This window comes from Lygodium microphyllum, chromosome 29 (assembly GCF_053477565.2).
Source record: "Lygodium microphyllum isolate KBCC chromosome 29, Lygodium_microphyllum_v1.1.10, whole genome shotgun sequence".
Lineage (NCBI taxonomy): Eukaryota > Viridiplantae > Streptophyta > Polypodiopsida > Schizaeales > Lygodiaceae > Lygodium > Lygodium microphyllum.
Genome location: NC_141163.1, coordinates 53,077,430 through 53,078,303, shown reverse-complemented (window position 1 = coordinate 53,078,303; position 874 = coordinate 53,077,430).

Genomic DNA, 874 nt, shown 5'->3' with positions numbered 1-874 from the left:
TCCAATATTAACTGTGGGCAATCCATTGAGGGAATCTAAGCTCACACTACTAGATATATCCAAGATATGTAAGAGCAATCAGTAGAGCGGAGATGCATACAACTAGTACCAAGATCTTTCACAACCTCCATGTGTTGATAAACCATACATCTAGTAGGCATAGACATAATGCATGTAGTAGGTCTTAGGAGGAATAAAAGAGAACTGCCAAATGTGCAATCGACTAAGCATCTGTAATGAAGCTCAATACATAGCCATGTAGTGTGTATACATCACTGATATCACTTTGATAGAAATAGGTGATAGGTCCAAAATATGAATCAAATCAGCCCACTAAAAGTTAACTACATCCAAGAAGAATTAAGAGAGCATATATAAAACTTGATGAGTTCCACAATCTCAATAAAAGAAGGTCAAGCTCAACTATATGAATCCAAAGCTCAATGCAAATATCCAAGTGTCAAGTGGCTCCCATTGAAACAAAAACGAATATCAACTGATCAAGACAAGTTCAATAGATCATATACATGACATTTGAGCATCCAAGATACATGAAGTATAAGCCGGGAGCATGAAACCCAATAAAATCTTCAAGCTCATAAATAGCTTTGTAAGCCACTGTAGCAACCAAAGCATGTAGCCACATCCAAGATGAATGCCACCAAGCTCAAAATTGAAGCTCAAAAGCTCTCAAGAGCATATTTGGGTGCATAACATCAATGTCATACATCAATACATCCAATGAAGTACTTGAATGGCACCAAAGAGCAATAGGCATATATTTTCCTTGTGTAAATGCTTCCTACCCTATTTATTATAGCAATGAAAATGATTGTGTAAACTGAGCAATCGAAGCTCAAATCAACATCATATG